Source organism: Loxodonta africana, chromosome 3 (assembly GCF_030014295.1).
Source record: "Loxodonta africana isolate mLoxAfr1 chromosome 3, mLoxAfr1.hap2, whole genome shotgun sequence".
NCBI lineage: Eukaryota > Metazoa > Chordata > Mammalia > Proboscidea > Elephantidae > Loxodonta > Loxodonta africana.
Window position 1 is genome coordinate 167,354,074 of NC_087344.1, and position 26,896 is coordinate 167,380,969.

General features: G+C 43.9%; 1 pseudogene; it reads left to right on the plus strand.

Annotated features, from left to right (window-relative positions):
• Positions 1-16,681: 16,681 nt before the first annotated feature.
• On the plus strand, positions 16,682-21,437 carry LOC135230894 (glutathione S-transferase Mu 1-like; annotated as a pseudogene).
• The last annotated feature ends 5,459 nt before the right edge of the window (positions 21,438-26,896 follow it).

Sequence of the window (26,896 nt, forward strand, 5' to 3'; positions counted from 1 at the left end):
GCTACCACAGGAAGGAACCTTGAAAACTTTAGGTGATGTGAAAGAAGTCAGTCACAAGAGACTACATATTGTTTGATTCTGTGTATATGAAATATCCAAAAAAGGCAAATCCATAAAGACAGAAAGTAGATTGGTTATTGCCTAGGGCCACGGGGTAAGGGAGGACTGGAAGGAAGTAGGGGATGGTTGCAAACTCTGTGAATACACTAAAAGCAATTGGATTGTACACTTTAAATTGGTGAACTTTAGAATATGAGAATTATATCTCAATAAAGCTGTCACAGAAAAAAAAAAAAAGAATGGACCGGTAACTTGGGGAAGGTCTCCTGTTCCTGGTCATAACTCCTTAGAGAAACATCTGTAGAATCCCAAAAGAGACACTGCATTACAGTGAAAAATATCTACCTGGTGAAATAAAATGAATGTTTTCTGGGACTATTCCTTGAACATTGTCCTGTGGAGGTATTTTAGGATCCACCAAATTAGAAATCCTACCCTTCTTGGGCCAGGCCATACTTGCATTCTGTTAGTGACAATGTGAGGGTCATCGCAGGAGTCCACACAACAGACCCAGCCACAAGGCTTCCTGTCTCCCTTGATTCCTAGATTCTGCCTGCGCTGACCCTGCCCTCTGCCTGCACCTGCAGCTGTCCATCACCTGGTGATCCAGGCCCCAGAGTTGGATCAGCTCACAGGGGTGTGAGGAGCCTAGTACCTGTACCCAGGCCTCTGCGGGAAAGCCTGGGCTAATGCTGACATGGAGGGGAGGTGTCCTGGCCATCTATGGCTTTTCTCAGTACAGGGAAAAAGGGCTACAGGTGACAGCCAGTCACGGTTGTATTCCTTCTACCTAGTCTCTGAGCCACAGCTTTCTGCCTCTTCTCTGATGGAAGCACAAAAACAGCAAGAGGCACTTAAAACCATTTCAGGCTCTTTATTGCTGCCCTGTAATATACAACCTGGGAAGGAACACACAGGTCCTGAGTTCCTTTCTTAAGAACAATAAACAACACCTACAGGCTGCTAATCCTATCTGCTTCCCATGAGCAGGAAACCTTGTGTTTGAGTTGATGCCAGAGGGTCTCAACTCCCCTAGAGGAGATTTCCCCAAGGTTCTCCTGGAACTACAGGCAGGGATCAAAATACCAAAGCTCTGTTCTGTTAAAGCCATTTTATGAGGGACCCAAAAGTGTGGCCTATGGGTTCCCTCTCCACAGGTCTATTTTAACCCAAGGCTTCAACTTAAAGGATCTAAAGAAATGGGCAGACTACAGAGCCGTTAGTAATCGGTTGGAATGTGACATTTTGCAGCTGAACTTTGATAGTATCGGGTGGCAGAACAATCACACTTATATGTTCTGACCAAACCCCAAGTGCAGATGTTCTGTGTGTCTGGTCAAGGAGGCAGCATGCGCTGTAATGCAGCTCTCCCCACCCTGGCCCAAAAGAGAATCCCCTAGAACCACCTGGGAGCTTTGAAAACATACTGATGCCACCACCCTCAGGGATGCTGACCTAACTGGTCTGTGATGGGGCCCCATATCAGTATTTTTTTAAAAGCTCTCCAGGTGATTCCAATGTGCAGACAAGGTTGAGAATTACTGCTTTTAAGTCAACAGCTGGGGCAAGGGCTAATTTTGGTTTTTCTTTAAAGTTATGCAGCCCATCCAGGGCAGATCCCTGATTTAGCCACCCAGGGATCATCTGTGTTTGTCTTTCCCACATGGTTTCATCTTCTTATTCTTAATGTAATCCATTTGAGCAACAGCTTTCACTGTCGTTGTTATTGTTGTTAGGTGCCATCGAGTCAGTCCCGACTCATAGCGACCCTATGCACAACAGAATGAAACACTGCCCGGTCCTGTGCCATCATTACAATCGTTGTTATGGTTGAGCTCATTGTTGCAGCCACTGTGTCAATCCACCTCGTTGAGGGTCTTCCTCCTTTCCACTGACCCTGTACTCTGCCAAGGATGATGTCCTTCTCCAGGGACTGATGCCTCCTGACAACATGTCCAAAGTATATAAGACACAGTCTCGCCAACCTTGCCTCTAAGGAGCATTCTGGGCGCACTTCTTCCAAGACAGATTTGTTTGTTCTTTTGGCGGTCTATGGTATAGTCAGTATTCTTTGCCAACACCACAATTCAAAGGCGTCAACTCTTCTTTGGTCTTCCTTATTATCCAGCTTTCACATGCATAGGATGTGATTGAAAATACCATGGCTTGGGTCAAGAGCACCTTAGTCTTCAAGGTGACATCATTGCTCTTCAACACTTTGAAGAGGTCCCACGCAGCGGATTTGCCCAATGCAATGCGTCTTTTGATTTCTTGACTGCTGCTTCCATGGCTGTTGATTGTGGATCCTAGTAAAATGAAATCCTTGACAACTTCAATCTTTTCTCTGTTTATCATCATGTTGCTCATTGGTCCAGTTGTGAGGATTTTTGTTTTCTTTATGTTGAGCTGTAATCCATACTGAAGGCTGTGGTCTTTGATCTTCATTAGTAAGTGCTTCAAGACCTCTTCACTTTCAGCAAGCAAGGTTGTATCATCTGCATAACGCAGGTTGTTAATGGGTCTTCCTCCAATTCCGATACCCCGTTCTTCTTCATATAGTTCAGCTTCTCATATTATTTGTGCAGCATACAGATTAAATAGGTATGGTGAAAGAATACAACTCTGACGCACACCTTTCTTGACTTTAAACCAATCAGTATCCCCTTGTTCTGTCCGAACAACTGCCTCTTGATCTATGTAAAGGTTCCTCATGAGCACAATTAAGTGTTCTGGAATTCCCATTCTTCACAATGTTATCCATAGTTTGTTATGATCCACACAGTCGAATGCCTTTGCATTGTCAATAAAACACAGGTAAACATCCTTCTTGTATTTTCTGCTTTCAGCCAGGATCCATCTGACATCAGCAATGATATCCCCGGTTCCACGTCCTCTTCTGAAACTGGCCTGAATTTCTGGCAGTTCCCTGTGGATATACTGCTGCAGCTGTTTTTGAATGATCTTCAGCAAAATTTTGCTTGCGTGTGATATTAATGATTTTGTTCTATAATTTCCACATTCGGTTGGATCACCTTTCTTGGGAATAGGCATAAACATGGATCTCTTCCAATCAGTTGGCCAGGAAGCTGTCTTCCATATTTCTTGGCATAGACGAGTGAGTACCTCCAGCGCTGCATCTGTTTGTTGAAACATCTCAGTTGATATTCCGTCAATTCCTGGAGCCTTGTTTTTCGCCAATGCCTTCAGAGCAGCTTGGACTTCTTCCTTCAGTGCCATCGGTTCCTGATCATATGCCACCTCTTGAAATGGCTGAATATCGACTAATTCTTTTTGGTACAATGACTCCGTGTATTCCTTCCGTCTTCTTTTGATGCTTCCTGTGTTGTTTAATATTTTCCCCATGGAATCTGTCACTGTTGCAACTCGAGGCTAGAATTTTTTCTTCAGTTCTTTCAGCCGAGCATGTTCTTCCGTTTTGGTTTTCCATCTCCAGCTCTTCGCACATGTCATTATAATACTTTGTCTTCTCGAGAGGCCCTTTGAAATCTTCTGTTCAGTTCTTTTACTTCAACAATTCTTCCTTTTGCTTTAGCTGCTCGACGCTCAAGAGCAAGTTTCAGAGCCTCTTCTGACATCCATCTTGGTCTTTTCTTTCTTTTCTGTCTTTTCAGTGACCTCTTGCTTTCTTCATGGATGATGTCCTTGATGTCATTCCACAACACGTCCGGTCTTCGGTCACTAGTGTTCAATGCGTCAAATCTATTCTTCAGATGGTCTCTAAATTCAGATGGGATATACTCAAGGTCCTATTTTGGCTCTCGTGGACTTGCTCTGATTTTCTTCAGTTTCAGCTTGAACTTGCATATGAGCAAGTGATGGTCTGTTCCACAGTCGGCCCCTGGCCTTGTTCTGACTGATGATATTGAGCTTTTCCATCATCTCTTTCCACAGATGTAGTCGATTTGATTTCTGCGTGTTCCATCTGGCGAGGTCCATGTGTATAGTTGCCGTTTATGTTGGTGAAAGAAGGTATTTGCAATGAAGAAGTCCTTGGTCTTGCAAAATTCTATTCTTCAGTCTTCAGCATTGTTTCTATCACCAAGGCCATATTTTCCAATTACTGATCCTTCTTCGTTTCCAACTTTCACATTCCAATCACCAGTAATTATCAATGCATCTTGATTGCATGTTCGATCAATTTCAGACTGCAGCAGCTGATAAAAATCTGCTATTTCTTCATCTTTGCCCCTAGTGGTTAGCACATAAATTTGAACAATAGTCGTATTAACTGGTCTTCCTTGTAGGCATATGGATATTATCCTATCACTGAGAGCATTGTGCTTCAGGATAGATCTTGAAACGTTCTTTTTGACGATGAATGCAACACCACTCCTCTTCAAGTTGTCATTCCCAGCATAGTAGACTGTATGATTGTCTGATTCGAAATGGCCAATACCAGTCCATTTCAGCTCACTAATGCCTAGGATATCAATGTTTATGCATTCGACTTCATTTTTGACGATTTCTAATTTTCCTAGATTCATACTTCGTACATTTCAGGTTCCAATTATTAATGGATGTTTGCAGCTGTTTCTTCTCATTTTGAGTCACGCCACATCAGCAAATGAAGGTCCTGAAAGCTTGACTCCATCCACATCATTAAGGTGACTCTACTTTGAGGAGGCAGCTCTTCCCCAGTCATCTTTTGAGTGCCTTCCAACCTGGGGGGCTCATCTTCCAGCACTATATCAGACAATGTTCCACTGCTATTCATAAGGTTTTCACTGTCTAATGCTTTTCAGAAGTAGACAGTCGGGTCCTTCTTCCTAGTCTGTCTTAGTCCGGAAGCTCAGCTGAAACCTGTCCTCCATGGGTGACCCTGCTGGTATCTGAATACTGGTGGCATAGCTTCCAGCATCACAGCAACACACAAGCCCCGACAGTACGACAAACTGACAGACATGTGGGGGGCTTTCACTGTGTGTACTATAATTGGGTGGAACACTTCAGAGTTTGCAGATGCTTTTTTTTTTTTAATTTTTATTGTGCTTTAAATGAAAGTTTACAAATCAAGTCAGTCTCTCATACAAAAATTTATATACAACTTGCTATATACTGCTAGTTGCTCTCCCCCTAATGAGACAGCACACTTTACTCTCTACTCTCTATTTTTATGTCCATTCAGCCAGCTTCTGACCACCTCTGCCCTCTCATGTCCCCTCCAGACAGGAGATGCCCACATTCTCTCATGCGTCTACTTGGTCCAAGAAGCTTCCCCTTTGCCAGTATCATTTTCTACCCCATAGTTCAGTCCAATCCCTGTCTGAAGAGTTGGCTTTGGGAATGTTTCCTGCCTTGTGCTAACAGAAGGTCTGGGGCCCATGATCTCAGGAGTCCTTCTAGTCTCAGTCAGACCATTAAGTCCGGTCTTTTTAAAAGAATTTGAGGTCTGCATCCCACTGCTCTCCGGCTCCCTCAGGGGTTCTTTGTCGTGTTCCCTGTCAGGGCAGTCATGGGTTGCAACCGGGCACCATCTAGTTCTTAGGGTCTCAGGCTGATGTAGTCTCTGGTTTATGTGGCCCTTTCTGTCTTTTGGGCTCATAATTACCTTGTGTCTTTGGTGTTCTTCATTCTCCTTTGCTCCAGGTGGGTTGAGACAAATTCATGCATCTTAGATGGCCACTTCCTAGTGTTTAAGACCCCAGTCGCTACTCTCCAAGGTGAGATGCAGAATGTTTTCTTAATAGATTTTATTATGCCAATTGACTTAGATGTTCCCTGAAACCATGGTCCCAAACCCCCACCGCTACTATGCTGGCCTTCAAAACGTTCAGTTTATTCAGGAAACTTCTTTGCTTTTTTTTAGTCCAGTTGTGCTGGCCTCACCTGTATTGTGGCTTGTCTTTTCTTTCACCTAAAATAGTTCTCATCTGCTATCTAATTAGTAAAAAGCCCTCTCCCTCCCTCCCTCCCTGCTCTCGTAACCATCAAAGAATATTTTCTTCTCTGTTTCAACTATTTTTCAACTCCTTATAATAGTGGTCTCATACAATATTTTTCCTTTTGCAACTGACTTATTTCACTCAGTATAATGCCTTCCAGATTCCTCCATGTTATGAAATGTTTCACTGATTCATCATTGTTCTTTATCAATGCGTTGTATTCCATTGTGTGAGTATACCATAGATTATTTATCCATTCATCTGTTGATGGGCACCTTCGTTGCTTCCATCTTTTTGCTATTGTAAACAGTGCTGCAATGAACATGGGTGTGCATGTATCTGTTCATGTAAAAGCTCTTATTTCTCTAGGATATATTCCAAAGAGTGGGATTGCTGGATCATATGGTAGTTCTATTTCTAGTTTTTTAAGGAAGCACCAAATTGATCTCCAAAGTTGTTGTACCATTTTACATTCCCACCAGCAGTGTATAAGTGTTCCAGTGTCTCCACAAACTCTCTAACATTTATTATTTTGTGTTTTTGGATTAATGCCAGCCTTGTTGGGGTGAGATGGAATATCATTGTAGTTTTGATTTGCATTTCTCTAATGGCTAATGATTGTGAGCATTTCCTCATGTATCTGTTAGCTACCTGAATGTCTTCTTTAGTGAAGTGCCTGTTCATATCCTTTGCACATTTTTAATTGGTTTATTTGTCTTTCTGTAGATGAGTTTTTGCAGTATCATGTAGATTTTAGAGATCAGACTCTAACTGGAAATGTCATAACTAAAAATTTTTTCCCAGTCTGCAGGTAATCTTTTTACTCTTTTGGTGAAGTCTTTGGATGAACATAGGTGTTTGATTTTTAGGGGTTCCCAGTTACCTAGTTTCTCCTCTGCATTGTTAGTAACGGTTTGTATACTGTTTATGCCATATATTAGGGCCCTAGCATTATCCCTATTTTTTCTTCCATGATCTTTATCATTTTAGATTTTATATTTAGGTCTTTGTTCCATTTTGAGTTAGTTTTTGTGTACTGTGTGAGGTATGGATCTTGTTTCATTTTTTTGCACATAGATATCCAGTTATGCCAGCACCATTTGTTCAACAGACTGTCTTTTCCCCCTTTAACTGACTTTGGGCCTTTGTCAAATATCAGCTGCTCATATGTGGATGGATTTGTCTGTATTCTCAAGTCTGTTCCATTGGTCTGCGTCTGTTGTTCTAGTACCAGGCTGTTTTGACTATTGTGGTGGTATAGTAGGTTCTAAAATCAGGTAGAGTGAGGCCTCTCACTTCGTTCTTCTTTTTCAGTAATGCTTTAGTTATCTGGGGCCTCTTTCCCTTCCATATACAGTTTGTGATTTGTTTTTCCATCTCATTGGAATTTGGATCAGAATTGCATTGTATCTATAGATAGCTTTTGGTAGAATAGACATTTTTACAATATTGAGTCTTCCTATCCATGAGCAAGGTATGTTTTTCCGCTTATGTAGGTCTCCTTTGATTTCTTGCACTAGTGTCTTGTAGTTTTCTTTGTATAGGTCTTTTACGTCTCTGGAAAGATTTATTCCTAAGTATTTTATCTTCTTGGAGGCTACTGTAAATGGTATTGATTTGGTGATTTCCTCTTCCATGTTTGCTGGTGGAGAGGAATCCAACTGATTTTCGTATGTTTATCTTGTATCCTGATACTCTGCTGAACTCTTCTATTAGTTTCAGTAGTTTTCTTGAGAATTCGTTAGGGTTTTCTGTGTATAAGATCACATTATCTACAAATAGAGATACTTGTACTTCTTCCTTACCAACCAAAAAAAAAAAAAACAATCTGGATGCCCTTTATTTCTTTATCTAGCCTAATTGCTCTGGCTAGGGCCTCCGACACAATGTTGAATAAGGGTGGTGATAAAGGGCATCCTTGTCTGGTTCCCGATCTCAAGGGGAATGCTTTTAGACTCTCTCCGTTTAGTATGATGCTGGCTGTTGGCTTTGTACAAATGTCCTTTATAATGTCAAGGAATTTTCCTTCTACTCTATTTTCCTAAAAGTTTTTATCATGAATGGGTGTTGAACTTTGTCAAATGCCTTTTCTGCATCAGTTGATAGGATCATATGGTTCTTGTCTTTTGTTTTATTTATATGACAGATTACATTGTTTTTCTAATGTTGAACCATCCCTGCATACCTGGTATGAATTCCACTTAGTCATGATAAATTATTTTTTTTATATGTTGTTAAATTCTATGGGCTAGAATTTTGTTGAGAATTTTTGCATCTAAGTTCATGAGGAATATAGGTCTGTAATTTTCTTTTTTTGTGGTGTCTTTACCTGGTTTTGGTATCAGGGATATGCTGGCATCATAGAATGAGTTTGGGAGTATTCCATCCTCTACTATGCTGTGAAACACCTTTAGTAGTAGTGGTGCTAACTCTTCTCTGAAAGTTTGGTAGAACTCTGCAGTGAAGCCATCCAGACCAGGGCTTTTTGTTGTTCTTGTTGGGAGTTTTGTAATTACCTTTTCAATCTCTTCTTTTGTTAGGGTTTATTTAGTTGTTCTACCTCTGTTTGTGTTAGTTTAGTGTGCTTCTAGAAATTCACCCATTTTTTCCTAGGTTTTCAAATTTGTTAGAGTACAATTTTTCGTAGTAATCTGATATGATTCTTTTAATTTCAGGTGGGTCTGTTGTGATATCACCCATCTCATTTCTCATTCAGGTTATTTGCTTCCTTTCCTGTTTTTCTTTTTTCAGTTTGGCCAATGGTTTACCAATTTTGCTAATTTTTTCAAAGAACCAGCTTTTGGTCTTGTTAACTCTTTCAATTGTTTTTCTATTCTCTATTTCATTTAATTCTGCTCTAATTTTTATTATCTGCTTTCTTCTGGTGCCCGAGGGTTTCTTTTGTTGCTATCTTTCTGTTTGTTCAAGTTGTAGGGATTTTGGCCCTTTCTTCTTTTTGGATGTGTGTGCATTTATTGATATAAATTGACCTCTGAGCACTGCTTTAGCTGTGTCCTGAAGGTTCTGATAGGAAATGTTTTCATTCTCATTGGATTCTACAAATTTTTTTATTCCATCCTTAATGTCTTCTATAACCCAGTCTTTTTTGAGTAGGGTATTTTCAGTTTCCAAGTGTTTGATTTCTTTTCCCTGCCTTTTCTGTTATTGATTTCTAGTTTTACGGCTTTATAGTCAGAGAAGATGCTTTGCAATATTTTGATGTTTTGGATTCTGCTATGGCTTGCTTTATCACCTAATATGTGGTCTATTCTAGAGAATATTCCATGTGAGTTGGAAAAGAAAGTATACTTGGCTGCTGTTGGGCAGAGTGTTCTGTATATGTCTATGAGGTCAAGTTGGTTGATTGTGGCATTTAGATCTTCCGTGTCTTTATTGAGCTTCTTTCTGGATGTCTGTCCTTCACCAAAAGTTGTGTGTTGAAGTCTCCTACTATGCTTGTGGCGCTGTCTATCTCACTTTTCAATGCTGTTAGACTTTGTTTTATGTATCTTGCAGCCCTGTCATTGGGTGCATAAATATTTAATATGGTGATATCCTCTTGGTATATTGTCCCTTTAATCATTATATAGTGTCCTTCCTTATCCTTTGTGGTGGATTTAACTTTAAAGTCTATTTTGTCAGAAATTAATACTGCCACTCCTGCTCTTTTTTGATTGTTGTTTGCTTGATGAATTTTTTTCCTTTGAGTTTTAGTTTGTTTGTGTCTCTAAGTCTAAGGTGTGTCTCTTTTTAGGCAGCATATAGCCAAATCGTGTTTTTTAAATCCATTCTGCCACTCTCTGTCTCTTCATTGGTGTATTTAGTCCATTTACATTCAGCGTAATTACAGATAGGTATGAGTTTATTAGTGCTGTCATCTTGATGTTTTTTTTTGTGTGTGTTGTTGACAGTTTCTTTTTCCCACTTAATTTTTTGTGCTGAGTAGTTTATCTTTATGTATTGTCTTTTCCTCTTATTTGTTGTTTTTTGTTTGTTTCTGCTGAGTCTCTATTTTTTCTTGTATATTATTTTGAAGAGTAGGATTGTTAGTCTCCTTCGTGGTTACCTTAATATTTACCACCATTTATCTAAGTTGAAATCTAACTTTTATTTCTTTATATCACTTTGTCTTCCTCTCCATATGAAAAAAATATATATTTCTTAGTCCCTCTTAATTGTTTTAATGTTGTCTTCTTTTACGTAATGACATCGCTGTTTCTCTGTTTTGTCCGTTTTTTATCTTAATTTATTTTGTGATTTCCCTGTCTGGATTGACGTCTGATTGCTCTGTCCAGTGCTCTAGTCTTGGGGTGATATCTGATATTGCTGATTTTCTAACCAGAGAACTCCTTTGGTATTTCTTGTAATTTTGGTTTGGTTTTTACAAATTTCCTAAGCTTCTGTTTATCTGGAAATGTCCTAATTTCACCTTCATATTTGAAAGACAGTTTTGATGGATATATGATTCTTAGCAGGCAATTTTTTTTCCTTCAATAATTTATATAAGTCATCTCATTGCCTTCTTGCCTGCATGGTTTCTGTCAGGTAGTCCGAGCTTATTCTTATTGTCTCTCCTTGGTAGGTGACTTTTTGTTTATCCCTAGCCACACTTAAAATTCTCTCTTTCTCTTTGGTTTTGGCAAATTTGATTATGTCTTGGTGACTTTCTTTTAAGATCTAACTTATGTGGAGTTTGATGAGCATCTTGGATAGATATCTTCTCATCTTTCACGATATCAGGGAAGTTTTCTGCCAAGAAATCTTCAACAATTCTCTCTCTATTTGCTGTTATCCCTCCCTGTTCTGGCATTCCAATCACTCCTAGGTTATTTCTCTTGATAGAGTTCCACCTGATTCTTAGGGTTTCTTCCTTTTTCAAAATTCTTTTATCTGATTTTTCTTCAAATATATTGGTGCCAAGTGTTTTATCTTCAATCTCACATATTCTGCCTTCCACTTCCACAATTCTGCTCCTTTAACTTTCTATTGAGCTGTCTGATTCTACAGTTTTATTGCTAATCTTCTGAATTCCGATTGCTGTCTCTCTATGGATTCTTGCATCTTATTAAGTTTTTCATTATGTTCTTGAATAACCTTTTTAATTTCTTCAACTGCTTTATCTGTGTGTTCCTTGGCTTGTTCTGTGCATTGCCTGATCTCATTCCTGATATCTTGAACAGTTCTGTATATTAATCTTTTGTATTCTGGGAAGGCTCCTTCATTCAGAAGATCCCTTGATTCTTTGTTTTGAAAGCTTGTTGAAGCTATCATGGACTGCTTCTTTATGTGATTTGATATTGACTGTTGTCTCCAAGCCATCTATAAGTTACTGTATTAGTTTATTTTATGTTTGCTTACTATATTCTAGCTTCTTGCTTTGTTTTGTTTCGATATGCCCAAATATGCTGCTCAAGTGAGCTAGCTTGATTATTCTTGCCTTTGAAGCTCTAACGACCTGTCACCAGTTCGCTAGAGCTGTTATCAGGTATATGAGCCTAGGAGTCCATTCACTTCTCTTGTATGGTTTCAGCTCAGGTGTCCAGGTAGCTGGTCATCAAGTGTGCAGTACAGGCTCTGTCCTACAGTCTTAGATGGGCAGGGGTGATTGGTATAGGTACGGGTATCTCGTTGCAGCAGGGGGTCACACTCTGAACAAGGCAGGGGACTGACAACCATCCCCCAAGTGTCTGTGAGGAAAGAGTGTCTCTGTTCCCTACAGAGCACAGGTGGGTGGGTTCTGCAGACGGACCATGGGCGCCCAATTTTTTTGGTTGTAAGGACTGGGAGGTACCAGTTGTCCTCGGACCCCTGTCACAGATGGCTGGGTGACGTGAGTGGAGCCACCAATCCTTAGGCCTCTGATGTGGGTAGGTGAGGACCCTGTTTAATAGGCAAAGTAGTTTCAAACATCATACACCCACCTCTCCACTGGACAGTTGAAACAGTTGCAGTCTGCCAACAAGAGCCTATTCTCCTGAAATAGGCCCATACAGGTCCATGCAGGAGAGAAAGGTACTCAAAGTCCATGGACTATTTATGCCTGGACAGGAGCCACTCCAGTCCTGAGCTCCCCAGGTTAGTGGAGCTGGCAGATTATCTTTTCCCCCAATTGTGAATTTATTCCTTCTCCAAGGCCAAGAGAATGGCTCAGAGCACTCAGCGGTACCAATCTCAGGCCAGGGAAATAAACAGCCACTAGAGCCAGCTTAGGGGCTGGCGGTACAGTAAAATATACACAAGTACTTAGCTTTTGCTGAGAGTGCCATTCTTCTCTCATTCTGGAGGTGTGAGTAGGCTGTGTGGCTGGCTGTTTCTCCCTAAGGAAACTGCGGCTGAAAGCTACCCCCAGCCTGCTGCAGTAGCTCCCAGGGATGGTGCCTGAGAGTTCCTGGCAATTCAGGTCTGGCGACTCCTCTCCACTTCTGAACTGTCTCTCCCTCCCCCTGCTGCTCAGTCCGTTTTCTAACTTTGCCTTTGATGTTCTGGGCCCCTAGATTGTCATAATCGTTTCACTTGTTTTTTGGGGTTTTTGTTGTAAAGGGATCTCTGGAAGCATCTGACTACTCTGCCATCTTGGCCCCACCTCCCTGTCCTTTTTTTTTTTTTTTTTAATGTTATGATATTGTCTGCTGTTTTCAGAACATTCAGTATTTTCTTCATTTATTGCTTGTAGATCTGTTTGTTGTGTCTTGCTTTTTTGTTTTATTTGGTTATTCTGAGCAGGTGGACTGTGCATTCTTTGTTGTTTGCTTGTCTGTGGTCAGAGTACTTTTCACCTCCTTCTCCAATGGGCAAGGCCAGTTGCTCAGCTATGGTGCAGCAGGGCAGGTCCAGCTGAAGGGGAGGGGCTGGGATGGGTTGTTTTTGGTACGAGGGCAAACACAGTGGGTCAGGAATCAGTGCCGGGCAGGTTCCAGTAGGCTGTGCCTGGGCTACTTGAGGGTGTGATGTTCAGCACACAGTGCAGGTAGGCAGGAAGGAGAGGGGAGGTTGTGATGTGTGGAGCTAATACAGGTATGGGAAAGAGGAGAGAGAGAAGAGAGAAAAGAGAGCCAAAAAAAAAAATAGTGCTAAGGGAGCTTGCCGTTGGAGTAGAGAGATGAGAAACAAGAAATAGAGAAAAACAAAAAGGAAGAAAAAGGGAAAAAGAAAGAAAAAACAACTAGACAAAAATTTGGAAAAAGAAAGAAAAGAAAAGCCCTCATGGGTCCCACCAGTGCAGCTACGAAGGCTGGAAGGGTGACTCCCAGACTGCACAGTATAGCCTGGCTAGAGGGAATATGGATGCCACACAGCTCCAGGTATTCAAGAAACAGAAAAAGAAGGTACATTTAGAAAGTTAAGAACTGAGAAATGAAGACAGACAGAAAGGAAAAAAGAAAGAGAAAAGAAATGCCCCCAGGGAGTGCGCAGACTGGGGAAGTGGTTCCTAAACTATGCAGTGCAGCCCAGCTAGAAGGGGTTCCCAAGCCATGAAAAGAAAAAGAAAACAAGCATGCAAAACAAAGCAAAAAAAAAAAGCCACAGGGATCCCACCAGCATGGTGTCACGGGCTGGAGGAGTGGTTCCCCAGTCGAGGGCACTTCACATCCTTTCAAGAAGAAGCAAAGATGGCACATGGAGCCAGGTGTTGGAAAGGAAGGAACGGGAGGGGGTGGGAGGCACAGAAGAAACCAAAAGAAATGGAAAAAAGCAACACTAACAACAAACAAATGGCACTCAGGGATCCAGCCAGTGTGGGCGGGGCGAATCCAAACACCCTGGGGCCGAGGCAGTTGCCTTCTGGCCAAGAGACTGCAGCCTGTGGAAAGCAGAGGAGGCTGAATGGAGAGGGGAAGAATGATGGGGGTTAGGAAAGCATATATTGCTGGTTACTGGGTGCTCTGTCTCCTTCCGGGAATCTCGTGAAGCTGCTTTCCCGTACTGCCTGTCTGCTGATCTGCATTGTGGGTGAGGCTAATCCAAGCAGCGTAGATGCTGCACTTCCCCGCCAACAGAGGCACCACAGCCAGCCAGGATGCCCAGAAGTAGAGCAGCAGAGGGAGGATGGGGGTGTTGGAAAGCATGTATCGCTGGTTACTGCATGCTCTGTCTCCTGCTGGGAGCTCTGTGAAGCTGCTTTTCCATGCTCCCTGTCCATCAATCTCCCACAGGATTCCAAGATGGCAAATGCATGCTGCATTAGCTGATAGGGGAACTCTGCACATAGGTCTCCTCACTCTCTGTTCTCTGTCAGTTTCTTATTCCATTTGGTGTTTGGCTGAGTTCTTTATGTCTTCATTTGACACTTCTAGTCCAAGAGTGATGTTTGTCTCTATTTTACTTAGTTTTTCAGACCTTTCCTGTGGAGGAACAATATGGTGCTTCTGTCTATGGTGCTGTGTGGGCCAGAAGTCATTTCATTTCTTCTTATGGCAGATATTTTAAAAACTGACGGTTCTGTAGTTCCCCAACCTTGCCTTTTATTAACTGTAAACAATTTTCTTTTTTAAATTTCCTCTCATCTATTTTCATACATCCCTTAAATCTTGTAATATCCTTTAAGCAAAAGAAAATTAACTACAGGCTAAATTATTTCATGCTATCTTAGTTTTGAAATAATCTTCTGCCTTCAAAGAGAAAACTTGGTAGGTAGGACATTGTTCTTGTGGAGATTGTACCCTAGGTCACTGGTCACAAAGTGACTTCAAAGGCTACCTGAGGCATTCCTCTCAAATTACAAGTGAGGAAATAGGTTCAGGAGGTTCTTCACGTTTCATAAGACCACACATGAAATCAGGAGTCAGAGCCAGGGCTAGAATTCACAGGACTGGACATCTGAGGGTCTGTACCCTGTGCAATGCTGGGACCGTGGTGTCACTGTGCCACTGATTAGGTAGGCAGTCCTCCTGGCTCCACACTGGCCCTACCTCTCTCTGGCCTCCCTCAGCAGCAGGGCAGGCCTCTGGCCTCTCTGAGGCAACGCTCTTTCCTCCCTTGCTCACATGCCCTCTATGACCACTACTCTCATGTCACTGTACTGGTTTGGGGGCAGGTCAATGTGAGGGTCATCTAGCTGGCTGGCAGGACATTTCTGGGACTGTACTGCATACCCAGCCTCATTACTGGGTCTGATTCTTGGATTTAGATTCACATGATGGGCTGGAATGCTAATTGATGAATTTACAGTTGGTCCTTATAATCCTTTGCCAGATAACTGGCAAAGGGCAGGGTCCTTAACAGTCCATAAAAACACTCAAACCCCATTTCCTATTCTCTGTCCCTTGTGAGGCCTGTCACTCCCATTCACTGGTACTTTGTTCCTGTAGAGAACCCATCATGGAGTATCAGGACTCCCAAGTGAAGCCATCAACACGTTTTTGTCAGGCAGACGACCAAATTGTAAGTCAGCCAGACACAGGGTTGGAAAAACAGAAAGGTTTATTTACAGTTTGTATACTGGGAGGCAGGCAGGGTCTGGTGACCTAAGGCTGCCAGCTCTCTGAACCAGGGCAAATTTGTTCTTTTCATAGGGAGTGACATATATATGCATGAACAGTGAGGGGAGGATCTTCAGCCTTGTGCTGCATGTGCAGTCCGCATAATTTTAGCAAACGAGTTTTTGTGCATGGCTCTAAAAATACTGCACACAGCCCTTAAAAAAAAGGGAGATGGCGCGCTATCACTCTAGGAAGGTCATATAGCCAGTAGATTCAAAGTCAGTGTGCCCCTGCCTTGGCCTCTTGTCAGGACAGAAGAAACTTGGGGATTGGACCAATCATGGTGAAGTGCTGTAAAAGCTGTAACAAAAATGTAACAAGAGTAGACTTTTCAGGAAAAACAACTATTATGGGATGGTTAATAACCCTTTCAAGACTGCCTGCTTCCCCACGAGCATTTCTGATTGGTCAGGAGTCCTTGGCCTTTGTTTCTTGTATACCAAAAAAACCAAACCCATTTCCGTGGAGTGGGTTCTGACTCTCAGTGACCCTACAGAACAAAGTAGAATTGCCCCATAGGATTTACAAGGAGCGCCTGGTAGATTCGAACTGCTGTCTTTTTTGGTTAGCAGCAGTAACTTTTAACCACTAGGCCCCAGGGCTTCCTGTTTCTTGTATAGGTACTGATTTAAACTCTGGTCTTAGAGGGGTCACATTTTGTCCTGACTCAGGCAGCCTGAGCTTCACAGAGTCCTGGGGAACTTGGTACTGATGAGCAAAGGCTGAGCGAGTCCCTGAGGGAAGGGAGCAAGGAAGGTTGTAACTCTCATTTTGGCTGTCTCCCCAAGCACACAGCAGTCTTCCCATAGACCTAGCAGAGGTCTGAACACTGGCAGCTGAAGCCACTGAGGGGTTCAGGGGTCCAGGCATCTTGGGCTTCTGTGCATCCAAACTTCTGCCACCCAACTCTTAGGGACTGGTGGCAGAAACTGCATTGACTTTCTCAGACCCTCTGGGCCAGCGCTCAGAGCTCAAGGATCTCAGGCAGCTACACGTTAGGCGTGGGTAGGGCAAGGGCAGGAGGCCGGGGTGGGGAGATGCGCTTTAGCACCGGGCAGGGGGCGGGGCCGAGCGTCGCAGATCGCCCCGCCCCTCTCCTGGCCTGGTAAAGTCTGACTTAAGCGCCTCTGTAGCAATCCCAAGATTTGAGGGAACCTTGCACTGTGGCCATCATTTTGGGTTACTGGGACATTCGCAGGGTGATTGAGGCGTCCGCCTGGGCAGATGGGAGGGGGGCACGGTGGCGAGGAAGGGCCGAGCCACTCAGGGAATGATTCTGGAAGATTCTTCTCTCGAGCTTTGCTGGAGCTGAGCCCCATCCTTCAGCCTGGCCCACTCCAGGCTGGGTACTTTGAGCCCAGAAGGGATGGGAGTGGGGCGTAGTGAGAAGCATGTGGAGTGTGCACTGTGGAGTTTTCTCGCCTGCGTGAGGAGATGAGGGTGGCGTCGGCTTACCTGGAGATGAAGTCAGGCAGGCAGGATCCCGCCATCTCTGACCCCTTCCCCGTGCTGTCTCTCCAGCTGGCGCGTGCAATCCACCTGCTTCTGGAATAGCAGATTCAAACTATGAGGAGAAGTACACGATAGGGGACGGTGATGGCACCCTTGTGTTGGCCCCTCTGCCAGCTAATGCTGATTTGGTAACAAGCAGCCTGTGTCCTGGCCACCTGTTGCCCTTCTCTGCAGGGCCTCCACCAGCTGGATCTGGGGCCTGCCCCTTCCTGGGACCTATTTGGCTGTGCAGCTGGCCTGCCAGCTCAGGATACTGGGAGGGAATTGCTGCCCCCACCCCTTATCAATATTTGGGATTGAGTTCTCCTTAGGGCTTGCCTAAGCCTTTTGTAAGCCTTTGTCCTGGGAGTGTGAGACTTAGTGGTTCTGTCAGCTGCCAGATCCACCAGTGTTAGGGCACCTTGCAGTGACGCTTGGTATGGTTTCTGGGGACGGAATGTTGGACTACAAGGAGATTTGTTTTCATTTCATCGATTCCACCATAGCTCCGGACTATGACAGAAGCCAGTGGCTGAATGAGAAATTCAAGCTGGGCCTGGACTTCCCCAATGTAGGTACAGGATGTGGGGGAGGGGGGGAATTAAAAGGTGTCTCTTCCTCCGTCTCCTTTCCCGAGCCTGGAGTTTTACTACCAGGTGCCTTCTGCTCCACCTCTTTCATTCCTTGTTCTCTTCAGTGCCTTTCTGTGGTGTTCCCTGTTCCAGATCACGCATGCGCTGTACATACATTTATTTAGTGCCTACCATGGGCCAGGCCTTTCACAGGGGATGTGAGTGTTGGGGAGCCTGGTGGTACAACAGACCTGCCTGGTTTCCATTGCAGCTGCCCTACTTGATTGATAAGGCTCACAAGATCACCCAGAGTAACGCCATCCTGTGCTACATTGCCCGCAAGCACAACCTGTGTGAGTGGGGCTGGGGGCAAGCGCGGGGGCACAGGAGGCCAGGGGGCCATTCCCAGGGCTTGGCTGCATGGGATGCTGAGGGTGAGTGTCCGATGTGTGGGCTGCAGGTGGGAGACAGAAGAAGAGAAGATCCGTGTGGACATTTTGGAGAACCAGCTTACAGACACCCATATGGAGCTGGCCAGGGTGTGCTACAGCCCTGACTTTGTGAGTTTCTGTTGGGCTGGGCCAGGGCAGGGTTTGAATCAGGAGATGAAATTTTTCGTTCTCATTTGTACTTGTACTTTGTGCTGCTTGAACTCACTGAAGGTACAGATCCACCAGGCAGTCTCTTATACTGACCTTTATAACTGTTAATCTCCTCAAATGAAAACTCCAAATTAGTCCCCCCAGTTTTAGGATAAAGTCCACATTCCCTTCAGTGTGGATATTAAGTTTTTAAACAACACGTGTATCTTGTTTTCCCAGTGTCGTCTTCTTAAAACTCACAGGGATTCACGTGTACCCCGATTATTAGCCACACAGTTGTTCACCACAGTCTTTCTCCAAGAATGCTTTCGGCTCCCTCCTTTCTTTCATTCTCTCAAATTCGCCTCACTTTTCAGGAAACTACTAGAAAATCCCTTTCCTTCTTGTGCCAACCCAGGGATTAGAACTTCCCTTTCCTTCTTTGAGCTCTTGTAGTTTTTTCCTCCTGGAATTCCACCTGACATCTGAGGCAAGTGCTCAGCCAGATGCTTAGAGCATTCCTGGGTCTGACCCGATAGGTGGGTTGTTGGAGATCAGTGGTGACAGATTCAAAGACGGTATTATTTTCCTCTCTGCCTTCCCAGATCTCTTACAGATGGGGTTGGTACCCAGTAGGGGTCTAATAAATGCTGGTTGGATTAAATAGAGGCCTGGATACTGGCCCAGTAGCAGTATAGGGAGGTTGGCAGTTCTCCCATGGCCAGCTGGGTTGTGGCAGCAGTGGGGGAGCTGCCTCTCTGCCCAGGTTGCAGGGTCTGAGGGTGGTGACAGCTGTTTTCTGTCCCAGGAGAAGCTAAAGCCGCAGTACTTGGAGGGGCTCCCTGACAAGATGAAGCTCTTCTCACAGTTCCTGGGGCAGCGGCCATGGTTTGCAGGGGACAAGGTAAAGGGGGAAGAGATGGGGACACAGGTTGTCATTTCTCCCAGATGATGGAGCTTCTCACTCACTCCTCCTCGGCTTTCTGCAGATCACCTTTTTAGGTATCTCTGCTTACGATGTCCTTGACTGGAACCGTATCTTTGAGCCTAAGTGCCTGGATGCATTCCCAAACCTGAAGGATTTCATGGCCTGCCTTCAGGTGATAATCCTGATGCTCCCTTCTCTTTGATGTTTCTCTTTCCTTCTCCATGACAGTTTCCTAGTTTTGGAGCTGAAAATAACAGTAACTAGCATTTATGGAGTATTGGCTTTATGCTAGGACATGTGCTAAGCATTTACATATATTGTCCCAGCTTTAATGTTCACAACATAACTACAGGGTAGATAGAATTATCACCCCATTTTACAGAGAGGAATCTGGAGCTAAAGGGAGTAAGGAGTTGGCTCAAGGTCACAGAGCCAGTACAAACCGTGCTGGGCTTGTTGTCAGCTTCTGTGAGCAATAGCCAGTGGCGCGCCTTCTCTAGTGCCAAAAAGGAAAGTTCGGGCCCTTTTCCTGCCTGAGTTTCACAGCCCAACAAAGTATGAGTGAGACAGAACATGAGGAGTGAGTACGTAGCTGGCAGTAGTAGGGCTGAGACAAGGTAGAATTGCTAGTAAGTTCCAAAGACACAGACAGTATTTATACCTGATCTCCAGAAAGCTTTGTACCAATTCTATCCACATTGTGGGCAAGTTCTGAAGCTCCCAGATCTGTAGAGGTGCTGGGGTTTGAGTATTTGAGTATTTATGTGGGTGCTCCTTTGAAGGATTTCATCTTGAAGTGTTCTGTGGTGAGACAGTGTCCTTCCCTCCACTCTTCTGTCCTTTCTGCTTCCCTATTGTCTTAAGCTTTTCCATCTCTGAGATGGGTCAGTATCTTTAACTCATGTTCATTGATGGTCTCCTGTGGATGAGGCAGTGGGTCAGGCACAGTGGGGTCTGCAAAGATGGCCCTGCCCTGGACCCCACCCTCCAAGCTCAGTGTGGTTGGATAACTTCAGCCATAACAGGCATCGGGTGTGTGGTACCAACTATGGTATAAGGGAACACAGCCTGGACCCCACCTTACAGCCAGTCATCCATCACACATGGTCAACTGGTTTGAGAGCAACCCAATATACTTGATTACAGGTTTGAGTATTTGAGGCAGTCGCCCAACAGGGTTTTCAGCCTAGAGTTCTTTTTTTTTAACCCCTTCCCATCAGAGATCTGCTTTCTTGGCTAGTTCTCATCAACTTCTGGTACTGGGCCAAGCTGAACACCTTGGGGATGACACAAGAGCTAAGATGACTGTGAATGTTGGCTGTGAACTGGGGCCTTATGTTTAGGAAGTTCCAGATGTCTTTGAATGCTTTAAAAATTATCTATCCTGTTATGACAGCCCAGAACACACACCTGTGTGTCATTAGGGCTGGTCCTCTTAGCTTTTGTTTAGTAGGTTGGAGCACAGGGAGATTAGGCTCGGTTACTAGGTTGAGAAGCTTGGACACTCTACTGGCTTTGCTAGTCCCTTCCCCTTTCAATCTTGGTCCAGATTTGCTGACTCATTTGCCCAGATCTGGCCTCTTGCAGGCTGTATGGGTATGTTCTGAGCCCCTTTGTCCTGCTCTGTCTTCTTTTCTATGTGAAAACCCTTTTCAACCGGGCATGCATCAGGAGCCTCCCTCTGCAAAAGGAGAATGTTGGTTACACTAGGAGTGAGATGTTCTCCTGTGAGGGAGGGGAAGGGAGAAAACCCCCAGGACTGGGAAGAAATAGGCTGAATTTCAGCCCTCTCCCAGGTCTGGCTTGGTGAGCAGGGGGAAGGTGTTTAACCTCTGTGCACCTCAGTTTCCCTTTTGATAAATGGTACAAGTAGAATCTATCTTTCAATGTAATTGAGAGGATTTTCTCATCCTGTATTACTATCTCTAGTGGACATAAAGCACCTAGCATAGTGTAGGGTTTCCAAGATGGGAGCTGTCATTAAGATAAGAGATTACAGAAAATTGGAGTTAACAAGTTATCAGGGAGCCACAGGAAGACTTTTATGCCCCATCACTTGCCCCACATAGAAGGACTGTGGCTGGTCCCCTGATATGGCTGTGCTTGCACAGAAAGTGTTAAGAGTCCTGACACAGAGCAAAATGAGCTCTGGCCTTCTTTTCCCCTCCCTAAGGGCCTGAGGAAGATCTCTGTCTATATGAAGTCCAGCCACTTCCGCCGAACGCCCATCTATATGAAGATGGCCACGTGGTGTAATAAGTAGGGTCCCATTATGCCAAGAGATGGGAGGAGGATCCAGCCCTGTACCTGCTGCCCCCGGGCATGGAGACCACCCCATCTTTCCCCCATCCCCAGCACCAGCCTTCTCCTTTCTTTCCTTCTTTTTCACTCCATTCCCTTCCCCAGGGCCTTATTTGTCCCCTTTTTTACCCCACTCAATCCCACCCAGTCTAGGCCCTTTAAGCCAGGACTTACCTTCAGCCAAGTCACCTCCCGACCTCTCTTGTCCTTGCACTGAAGCCAACCAGACTACTTTTCCCTCAGTGTCATGTTTCTGCAGAGGAGCCTCCTGGACCCCAGCCTGTAGGGCTCAGCCCTGAGCTCCCTGTTCTGCCCTGAGAGACCAGTATGGCTGGTGTGTGGGCCCTGCCCCAGCCCTGTGTGATCCCCAGATAAGAGCTGAGCTACACCTGCTGTGTTTTGTCTTCCTGGCTACTGGGACACAGGACTAACTCTGGTAATAATGGTGGTAGTTGACAGAGGGGGGTGTCCTCCCTTTGTCTTTTAGTGGGGCAATGGGGAAGGGACTGAGCAGTCCACAGGGTATGGGTTCCTGGGGGACTACCTCCTGTCACCCTCTCCTGGAAGTTTTCACTGATCCAGATGCCACTCCTCCTCTCTGTTCTCAAAATAAATCTCAACAGCACATATCCCACTGTATTGTAACTGTTGTTTTACTTGCCTTTTTTTTTTTTTTCTTGCCCAGCTAGAGCATAAATTCATTGAGGTGATAATTCATGTCTTATTTGACTTTTTGTGTCTGATGTCTATCACAGTGCTTACCACACAGTGCATATTTGTTAAAAATTTGAAATCTGAAAGAGTTCTCTCTAGTTAAGGGTCTGGAGAAGTCTACAGTCCAGATTGGGATATAAAACTCTAGTTGTAGCTATCTCTGCCATTGGAGATACGTAATAAATTTAAGAAGATTTTAAATCAACATGTCTGGAAGAATTAGCCACTAGGTCTCCTTGGCTTGAGTGGTAATAGGCTCTAGCTGCTGGTTGGAAAGCTTGATGTCAGAACGCCAGGACCTGTTTGCTAGACCAAGGTGTGGCAGATCTGGGTGGTCAGGAAGTGGTATGGGCCATTTATAACAGGTCATCCACGAAGGAGCAGAACTCACTGTAGAACATCAGGGCTGAGCAGATTCCTCATACCATAGCTGGATAGTGGAGTAGAGCCTTGTTTCAGCACAGCCTTCATGCTTGGCCCATAGCAGAGAGACATTGTGGAGAAGAGTCTTACTGGGGTTTACCCAGATGGTCACTGCTTATCCAATGCAGTTTCTGCAGTTATTAAATGAAAAAGAAACAATAGGCCTAACATTAAAAGCAGTTACGAAGCAAGTGATTAATTAAAAAAGATAAAACTGGTAGAAAAAAGTTAATCAGGAGGCGGGGCCAAGATGGCGGACTAGGTGGACGCTACCGCGGATCCCTCTTGCAACAAAGACTCGGAAAAACAAGTGAATCGATCACATACATAACAATCTACGAACCCTGAACGACAAACACAGATTTAGAGACGGAGAATGAACAAATACGGTGAGACAGCGATTGTTTGCAGAGCCAGGAGCCAGCTTACGAGTCAGGTGACTTTCGGAGCCCGATTTGGGGCAGAGCCCAGGGGGGCAGACGGCACAGACAAGGGGCCCAGCCCTAGCCCCCGAACTCATCCCGGGAGGGAGCCCAGCTAGTTCGTGCGGGTGGCACGACGCGCCGGTGGGAGAAGTCGCCGGGAGGCAGTGACTGCTCTTGGAGCGGGGAGAGCAGCGTCCCAGTCGGGGAGCCGTCCCGCTGGGATTTTGGCGGGGAGCGGGAGTAGCGCGAGCGCAGGGAGCAGCTACACTCCCCTGAATTGACCCCGGGGGGCCCAGCCGTTCACGCCGGAGGCGCCCACCTGGTTCGCGTGAGCGGCGTGGAGGCGCAGCCGGTGGGAGAAGTCCCTGGGAGGCAGTGGCTGGTCTTGGAGCGGGGAGAGCGGCGTCCCAGCCGGGACGCGCAGTCGCGGCGCAGGCGCGGGGAGCTGCTCCGCTCTCCTGAGCTGACCCCGGAGGGGGGGAGCCCACCCGGTTCACGGGGGCGGCGCGTGACGCGGCTGGCGAGACGGGGAGTCCCCAGGAGGCAGCGAGTGATTTTGGAGTCGAGAGTGCACCGTCCCAGTAGGGGAGCCTTAACCTTGGGGGTGGGGCTGACAGCGGAGGATCTGACCGTGACGCCAGCGGGCCAGACCCCCAGGGGGCAATCTCCACACAGCCAGTACATATAGGTGACGTGCCCCGCGGAAATCTCAGATATAATAGTCATTCCAAGCAAGACAAGCAACTCTGGCTATATTCTGAGGTGCTACTCTCCTATCTCTCTGATCCCTCCCCCACCCTCCCCAGGCGGCTCCATTAACATCCGAATAGCCTGAGCCAGAGGGAGAACTCTGATAGGGATCTGACTGCATTTTTTTTAGCGGATTTTCTGGAAAAACTAGTTTCCCAGTGATGGCTCAGAGACAGCAGTCCATATCAAACCACATAAAGAAGCAGACCATGACAGCTTCTCCAACCCCCCAGACAAAAGAATCAAAATCTTTCCCAAATGAAGATACAATCCTGGAATTATCAGATATAGAATATAAGAAACTAATTTAGAGAATGCTTAAAGACATCACAAATGAAATAAGGCAAACTGCAGAAAAAGCCAAAGAACACACTGATAAAACTGTTGAACTCAAAAAGATTATTCAAGAACATACTGGAAAAATTAATAAGCTGCAAGAATCCATAGAGAGCATGTAGAAATCCAAAAGATTAACAATAAAATTACAGAATTAGACAACGCAATAGGAAGTCAGAGGAGCAGACTCGAGCAATTAGAATGTAGACTGGGACATCTGGAGGACCAGGGAATCAACACCAACATAGCTGAAAAAAAATCAGATAAAAGAATTAAAAAAAATGAAGAAACTCTAAGAATCATGTGGGACTCTATCAAGAAGGATAACTTGCGAGTGATTGGAGTCCCAGAACAGGGAGGGGGGACAGAAAACACAGAGAAAATAGTTGAAGAACTCCTGACACAAAACTTCCCTGACATCATGAAAGACGAAAGGATATCTACCCAAGATGCTCAGCGAACCCCATTTAAGATTGATCCAAAAAGAAAAACACCAAGACATTATCATCAAACTTGCCAAAACCAAAGATAAACAGAAAATTTTAAAAGCAGCCAGGGAGAAGAGAAAGGTTTCCTTCAAGGGAGAATCAATAAGAATAAGTTCAGACTACTCAGCAGAAACCACACAGGCAAGAAGGGAATGGGACGACATATACAGAGCACTGAAGGAGAAAAACTGCCAACCAAGGATCATATATCCAGCAAAACTCTCTCTGAAATATGAAGGAGAAATTAAGATATTTACAGATAAACACAAGTTTAGAGAATTTGCAAAAACCAAACCAAAGCTACAAGAAATGCTAAAGGAGATTGTTTGGTCAGAGAACCAATAATATCAGATACCAGCACAATACAAGGTCACAAAACAGAACGTCCTGATATCAACTCAAATAGGGAAAGCACAAAAACAAACAAATTAAGATTAATTCTAAAAAATAAATAAATAAATAAAATAATACACATAACAGGGAATCATGGAAGTCAATAGGTAAAAGATCACAATAATCAAAAAGAGGGACTAAATACAGGAGGCACTGAACTGCCAGATGGAGAGTAATACAAGGCGATATAGAACGATACAAGTTAGGTTCTTACTTAGAAAAATAGGGGTAAATAATAAGGTAACCACAAAAAGGAATATCAACTCCATAACTCAAGATAAACCCAAGAAAAACGTAACGACTCAACTAACATAAAGTCAAACATTATGAAAATGAGGATCTCACAATTTACTAAGAAAAAGTCTCAGCACAAAAAAAGTATGTGGAAAAATGAAATGGCCAACAACACACATGAAAAGGCATCAAAATGACAGCACTAAAAACTTATTTATCTATAATTACGCTGAATGTAAATGGACTAAATGCACCAATAAAGAGACAGTCACGGACTGGATAAAGAAACACGATCCATCTATATGCTGCCTACAAGAGACACACCTTAGACTTAGAGACACAAACAAACTAAAACTCAAAGGATGGAAAAAAATATATCAAGCAAACAATAAGCAAAAAAGAAGAGGAGTAGCAATATTAATTTCTGACAAATAGACTTTAGACTTAAATCCACCACAAAGGATAAAGAAGGACACTATATAATGATAAAAGGGACAATGGATCAGGAAGACATAACCATATTAAATATTTATGCACCCAACGACAGGGCTGCAACATACATAAATCAAATTTTAACAGAATTGAAAAGTGAGATAGACGGCTCCACAATTATAGTAGGAGACTTCAACACACCACTTTCGGAGAAGGACAGGACATCCAGTAAGAAGCTCAATAGAGACACGGAAGACCTGCTTACAACAATCAACCAACTTGACCTCATTGACTTATACAGAACTCTCCACCCAACTGCTGCAAAATATACTTTTTTTTCTAGCGCACATGGAACATTCTCTAGAATAGACCACATATTAGGTCATAAAACAAACCTTTGCAGAATCCAAAACATCGAAATATTACAAAGCATCTTTTCAGACCACAAGGCAATGAAACTAGAAATCAATAACAGAAAAACTAGGGAAAAGAAATTAAATACTTGGAAACTGAACAATACCCTCCTGAAAAAAGACTGGGTTATAGAAGACATCAAGGAGGGAATAAGGAAATTCATAGAAAGCAACGAGAATGAAAATACTTCCTATCAAAACCTCTGGGACACAGCAAAAGCAGTGCTCAGAGGCCAATTTATATAGATAAATGCACACATACAAAAAGAAGAAAGAGCCAAAAGCAGAGAACTGTCCCTACAACTTGAACAAATAGAAAGTGAGCAACAAAAGAACCCATCAGGCACCAGAAGAAAACAAATAATAAAAATTAGAGCTGAACTAAATGAATTAGAGAACAGAAAAACAATTGAAAGAATTAACAAAGCCAAAAGCTGGTTCTTTGAAAAAATTAACAAAATTGATAAACCATTGGCTAGACTGACTAAAGAAATACAGGAAAGGAAACAAATAACCCGAATAAGAAACGAGAAGGACCACATCACAACAGAACCAAATGAAATTAAAAGAATCATTTCAGATTATTATGAAAAATTGTACTCTAACAAATTTGAAAACCTAGAAGAAATGGATGAATTCTTGGAAAAACACTACCTACCTAAACTAACACATTCAGAAGTAGAACAACTAAATAGACCCATAACAAAAAGAGAGTTTGAAACGGTAATCAAAAAACGCCCAAAAAAAAAAAAGTCCTGGCCCGGACGGCTTCACTGCAGAGTTCTACCAAACCTTCAGAGAAGACTTAACACCACTACTACTGAAGGTATTTCAAAGCATAGAAAAAGACGGAATACTACCCAACTCATTCTATGAAGCTACCATCTCCCTGATACCAAAACCAGGTAAAGACATTACAAAAAAAGAAAATTATAGACCTATATCCCTCATGAACATAGATGCAAAAATCCTC